Raw genomic sequence first — 6,006 nt, 5'->3', positions numbered from 1 at the left:
TGACACTCCCTCTGCCTGGAATGCTTACCACCCTGCCCCACCCCCCACCTCATCCACATTGATGGAGCTTATACTTTATTTTCTTTTTTTTTTTTTTTTTTTTTCAACGTTTTTTATTTTATTTTTGGGACAGAGAGAGACAGAGCATGAACGGGGGAGGGGCAGAGAGAGAGGGAGACACAGAATCGGAAACAGGCTCCAGGCTCCGAGCCATCAGCCCAGAGCCTGACGCGGGGCTCGAACTCACGGACCGTGAGATCGTGACCTGGCTGAAGTCAGACGCTTAACCGACTGCGCCACCCAGGCGCCCCTACTTTATTTTCATCTTTGTGCCCACATCACCTCATCAAAGTTACCTTCCTTGACCACTCTATTTAAAATAACATCCTCGTGCTCACTTTGGCGGCACATGTACTAAAATTGGAACAACACAGAGAAGATTAGCATTGCCCTGTGCAAAGATAACACGCAAATTCCTGAAGCCTTCCATATTTTCGTCCGCCAAACGAAATTCGTCAGTCAGAGAAAGACACGTATCGTATGACTTCACTCATATGAGGACTTTAAGAGACAAAACAGATGAACATAAGGGAAGGGAAGCAAAAATAATATAAAAACAGGGAGGGGGACAAAACAGAAGAGTCCCTTAAATATGGAGAACAAACAGAGGGTTATTGGAGGGGGTGGGGCAGGGGGGATGGGCTAAATCAGTAAGGGGCTTAAGGAATCTACTCCTGAAATCATTGTGGCACGATATGCTAACTTGGATGTAAATGTAAAAACTAAATTAAATTTAAAAAATAACATCCTCACCCCTTACTTTGCCTGATTTTTCTTCATTATAGTTCTACCTGCCTTGCATGATTTTGTTTGCCACTGATTTACTATCTATTTGCTTCCACCAGAATCTGAATTCTATACAGTAGAAAATGTTGTCTGTTTTCTCCCTGCTACATCTCTAGATCCCGGGACGGTCTCTGACACCTAATAGCGTTCCAATAAATTAATTTATTTGAGCTGGGGGTAAAGGACAAAAGCTCCAAGACAAAAGAAACCAGCACATGCAAAGGAATACATTTGGTGTGTCTAAAACAGGAGTTGGCAGGCTACAGTCTGGGGGCCGAATCTAGCCTGCTACTTGTTTTTGTTTTTGTTTTTTTAAGTGAAATTTTACTGAGAGATAGCCATGCTCATTCATTTATGTCTTAAAGATGACTGCTTTTGTTCTACAACAGCAGAGTTGAATGGTTGTAACAGAGACCACATGGCCCGCGAGCCTAAAATATTTATTATATGACTATCTACGGAAAAAAGTTTGCCAACCCTTGGTCTGGAGGGTAGAATGCATGGCAGAAGGGCTGGGAAGATGGAAGAGGACGTGAGAGCAAGCTGGAAATGATTTAGATGAGTTTGGATGTCATGTGTAAGCCAAGAGAGAATGAGACAATGGATGCTTTTAGGCAAGGGAGCCCCTGAAAGGCAGGACTATGTCTAATATAATTTATGCATAAAGGAGGGCTTGATATTTGAATGAGTCATCCCAATGGCTGCTGCTGCCAGGACTCCAGCCTTAATGTCCCAGCCACGTCTGGGATTAGCTTTCGCTATAGGAACCAAAAACTGGGGGAAAGCCATTTGCTTGCCCCACCCCTCTATAGTAGATGTTGGTTTGGAACTGATCTATCTCTTGTGGCAAGTCTGGTGTAGACTGCTCCAACAAAATCCATTGTGTCTAGATATGTGGCTTGGGCTAATTTCAAAAGTTCCAGAAACAGGAGATTGGTCCCAGGGTCACCTAAAGACGTGTCTTCTCAGCCGTCCTGGTCTTAGGAAGCCTCTGGAATTTAAGAAACTTCTGAATCATTTCTATATAAAGTGACAAGCAAAACTCTAAAATTTCCGTGGTTTGACAGCTCATCAGACCTTTCCCTAGTTATCTAAAACCATGTGGGTCCGTTATACTTCACAACTAGGGAAGGTCAAAAGATTGCTGATTCTCCTGCTTTTGCTGAGATTGGATTTCACAGTAAAGCAGCCTTTCTGCTGGTGTTTTTGGCTCTTAGTATTTTCGTTCTAGGCAGACCCTAAGGAAGGGCAGGAGCAAATTTTGAAGAGGAAAAAAAAACACAAAAAAACAAATGTGTTCTGAATTTCACAGAACAAAGTGGAGCTCTGCCTTGTGGTTGAGTTGGGGAGCAGCGGCCCCCCCCCCACCCTTCTTCCCTCTGAGAATGCAGTGGTGAAATCCGGTCTGCTCCCGTGAAGCTGTGGCATTTGGGTTTAATTTGATAAATCCCAGTGTTGCCTACTTGGGTTTGGGACTCGGTTCTGGCCTATTTTTTGTGCCCAATCCCTCAAGTGTGTCCCAGCACAGCAAGCCAAGTTTCCACTTGTATCCTACTGAATCACTCAGCTGGTCCACTGCCCTCCCATCAGCCTGTGTTGCTTATTGGCTTCTGCCTTTAAAAATTCAAAGTATGGGTTAACTGAAAACTGATAGGTTATCATTTAAAGGAGGAAGTGGAAAACTCCAAACAGACAACAGTCTAGCCTCAAGCCAAAGAAACTAAAGCTTTGATTTCTACTGTTGTTTTTGGGACCCACCCTTTCTCTTGGCTTTACGGCAGATCAGAGGATTCTTTTTTTTTTTTTTTTTTTTTTTTTTTGGTTCAATTTAATACTTCAATTTTCAGGAAGGAGCCAGATCAAGCTTTTTAGGCATTATCTGCCTCGGACGTGCGGAATTAATCGCAGGCTTCATTTTGTAGGAGTCAGTATCAATGGACGGGGTGCTAGCTCAGCCCTTTTGAAAGCAACAGACGGAGGTGGCTCCAATAATGACATTAAGACTGTGGCTACACACTTGCCTTGGGGATTTGGAGTTGGGCTTAATCAAATCTGGATTTGACATTTCACAGCCCACATCAAGGATTTCCACGAAGGAACATCAGAGCGTTGCCAGCTATGATCTTGCTTTTACTTGGTGCCTCGTCCTCAGGAACTGAACAGGCCTCGTGCTAATCTTGTTGATGATTTGGCTGCATCTCGGCCCTGCCGTGTAGCGCTCAAAAGCTTCTGGGGGCCATGGTTTCTTTCCGTGACAAAGCATTCATTTGGTGCCTGTCATGCGCCAGGGCCCTGGGCGAGGATCTGGAATAGACAAGATGATGAACAAGACTGAGCTGCAGTTACATATCATACACGTTACATATAATAGGAGCCACAGAAGCCCCACCTGTGACTCCAAAGCAACGAAGTCCTTTCATTCATTCATTACCTACCATGTACCATGCAGATGATACGTGCCCTTGAGTCCAGTGGTTCTCAAACTTTAATCCCCTAAGAAGCCCCAGGGATACTTATTTAAAATGGGAACGAGGTATTTGCGCTTTTCATAGGCAGATATTTTTGAGGCGATTGTTCTTTGGGCCATACTTTGAGAAATAATGATAAAAGTAGAAGTGATATGAACAAACAGTGGCTAAAATAGTATAATAAACGCTGCACCTGTCATAGCGGAGGCTCAAGAGGGAAAGAACTCACCTCTGTTTGGGAGGCCGGAGAAGGCTTCTGAGGCGAAAATCTAGCTCTTGCAGAATGGTAAATACCACAGGCGGGACTGGAGGGGAGAGAGAATTCCAGGCAGGGAGGACGGCGGGTAAAGGACACCAAGGTGCAGGGAGTGTCCCCATTTCAGTGCCCGGTGAGTATCGAGCTGAGAGGGAGAGTCGCAGAAACCAGGGAGGAAAGGCAGGCTGGAGGCAGGTTCTGGAGGATCTCGAAAGCCGGCGTAGGACTTAGAAGCCATGGCCGAGAAACCCATTTTGTAGCAGGAGAATAATGTGATCAAATTCGCGTTTCAGACAGATCGTTCTGGTGGTGGTGTGGTGCTGGGCGGGAAACCAACAAGACAGGAGGAAGGCGGCAGTTAGGAGTTTATTAGCGTCAAGTGTAAAAATGATAGATTTGTTGTCAGGATGGATATGCCAGGTATTCCTTGGTTGTAAAGACATGTACGTAAAGAAAGCTGAACCACCATCCCCAGGAAAGAGTGGGAATCTGAGAGGAGCTGGGCTGCCAGAACCTTGCCCTGGAAGTGCTATTAGCATTAAGCCGGCATTCTCTCCCTTCCCCCCGCCCCTCCCCCCACCCCTCCCTACCCCACCCCCCCCACTGCCCCTCACCTTTCTCTTCCATTCACTGGCTTCCAAAATCTCTTGTATCTACCGCACGTCTTTTTCCAACTCAAAATGTCTACTCCTTTGAAAAAATGAAAGGAACAGATGCAGAGGGACACATGTGACCTAACGTGGTAAGTGTAGAGGGGATCCCCGAAGTCGCATCCAGCCTGTGCTTTCACACAGAGGGTGGCTTTGAACAAGGCCTTGTGCACATCAGGGATCCACTTGTTAGTGGGCCCTAAATTTATTTATACCACGGCAGTCATTGGCTGTTTGTAAAAAATTATCTTTTTACTAATGGAAAAGTCTGGAAGTGATGAATTAATGCCAGGTAATTGATTTTGTGAGGCGCGGCTGGAAAGGAATACAAAGACGCGTAAATGTGGGCTCTTTATTTCTCTAGCAAGACATCATCAATTCAGAATGATTGGGAGAAAACAATTACTAGCATAAATATATGAATATTCAGAATTGTGGATCATCATAAAGCATTCGGTCTTATTTTCAAGTGTAAGAATTCAAACTTAGTTCCTGTTAGAATTAGATCCTTGAGGGCCTGCCGAAATAAATTATTTAGAGTGATTTGTAATGGACATATCAATTTCTTTTCATGTAAACAGCCCTTCCACGTTTTTAAAATGGTATATTACCCTACACGACTTTAACATTCTCCTTGCAAAAGGTTAATGCATCATTCATTACTTTCACAAACCCATTGCTACATGAAATGAAAGATGAATTTTAAGCTCTGCCCTAGCATCCAGTGCTGCAGATTAAAAATCCATCTCACCCTCTAAGTTTGAGAGAAGCACATTCTGGCCAGCAGCATTCGGAAAAGTCAGAAGAAGTGAGGTTTATTCTGTGCTAGCCCCAGCTTCTTTCCACAGGTTATTATTCTTGTCTCCAAGACTCTAGGTCAGCGTTGGAATCAGGTTTCAAAAGCCTTTGGTTCTGCAAACATCCCAAAGTCATGAAAAATTCTCATTAGCCCATTGGCAGCGTTCCTGGTAAACAGCCAGTTCCCCTCCTTGCCACAACTCGGGGCTGAGAGAACCCAGGGAGCTACCTGTCGCAAACACTGCACACACGTTCCCATGAAAAACAAGCAAAAGTGGGCCTGGCGGGAGAGGCAGACACAGAGTGTCCATCCATCCCCAGCGCTGCTCTGGCCCATTCCTGATTTCTTTGAGGCTAGCGCTGATCTGCAAGCATTGGAAGGAATTGGCTATAAGGGTTTGTGCCAATTAGCAGGGAGGCCCAGCCTCCCCTTCTTGGCTGTTCCACAAGGAGCTGGTTGCCCTGTGGTTTGGGATTTTCTTTCCCTCTCCGCTGCAGCTTCTGGGGCCAGGGGCCTAGTCTCTGCAGGGGACGTAGAGGCAGAGGGCGGTGCGTCCCGTCCCGGACGAACTGCATCCGTGCCGGTTCCGCTAAAACCATCTCTGATGCTCTTGAAGGGAGGCCTCGCTGCTGTGGGCGGTCATATTTAGGTGAATACATCCATGCCCTTCAGGATTTTACAAAGTCTGACCATAGCCTCGTGTAATGTGAATCCCTCAAGGCCTGAAAGTCTCGGTTATTCTGGTGGTGCCTGGGTGGCTCAATCGGTTGGGCGTCTGACTTTGGCTCAGGTCATGATCTCACGTTCGTGGCTTCGAGCCCCGCATCGGGCTCTGTGCTGACAGTTCCGATCCTGCTTCGGATTCTGTGTCTCCCTCTCTCTTTCCCCTCTCCTGTTAATGCTGCCTGTCTCTGTCTCTCAAAAATAAATAAATGTAAATAATAATAGTAATAAAAAAATTAAAAAGTCCCGATTATTCTGTGCTGT

The 6,006-nt window shown here is 45.6% G+C and overlaps 1 non-coding gene across 1 annotated transcript; it reads left to right on the top strand.

Annotated features, from left to right (window-relative positions):
- Positions 1-390: 390 nt before the first annotated feature.
- LOC132660436 (U6 spliceosomal RNA) lies at positions 391-496 on the top strand. Its single transcript, XR_009601786.2, has one exon. It is a non-coding gene; the product is annotated as a U6 spliceosomal RNA (small nuclear RNA).
- The last annotated feature ends 5,510 nt before the right edge of the window (positions 497-6,006 follow it).

Source organism: Panthera onca, chromosome B4, assembly GCF_046562875.1.
Source record: "Panthera onca isolate mPanOnc1 chromosome B4, mPanOnc1 haplotype 2, whole genome shotgun sequence".
NCBI classification, from domain to species: domain Eukaryota; kingdom Metazoa; phylum Chordata; class Mammalia; order Carnivora; family Felidae; genus Panthera; species Panthera onca.
Note: the sequence above shows the minus strand (reverse complement) of the source record. Positions and strands in the feature narration are given on the sequence as shown.